Source organism: Octodon degus, unplaced genomic scaffold (assembly GCF_000260255.1).
Source record: "Octodon degus isolate 3935 unplaced genomic scaffold, OctDeg1.0 scaffold00181, whole genome shotgun sequence".
Taxonomy (NCBI): Eukaryota; Metazoa; Chordata; class Mammalia; order Rodentia; family Octodontidae; genus Octodon; species Octodon degus.
In genome coordinates this window covers 3426404-3426858 of record NW_004524757.1, presented here as the reverse complement: position 1 = coordinate 3426858, position 455 = coordinate 3426404, and positions in this window count along the sequence as shown.

The following is a 455-nucleotide window of genomic DNA, read 5'->3' as shown; positions in this document are numbered from 1 at the left end:
ATTTAAAAATTAGAATATATTTTAAAAATAGGCAAAAAGAATTATATACTTATGTTTACGCATAAGTCCAAAAATCTCACCATATACAACCTTGAAGCAGGACATTCCCACAATATTCCTTTCCCTGTCTCTTGCTTTCATTCACCACCCCCTTCTTTTTGAATAACCATCTATCTGAGAGACATCATAGCAGCAACTGGCATGTCATGACAAGCAGCCCATATTCAGAAGACCAGAATGACAGGCACTCTAAGCATGAACCTACTATTAGAGATTACCATCTGCAGTGCAGTAGCTTACTTCACAGGTATCAATATATATAGTTAGTCAAAGTGAGAATCTTTCCAATTAACTGCTAGATTCAAAAAATCTTCTGAAGATTCTCAGGATCATTGCCTTGCCCATCTTCTACATATAACTGTATGGCTTGACATATTCATGTTTCCTAGCTCTTC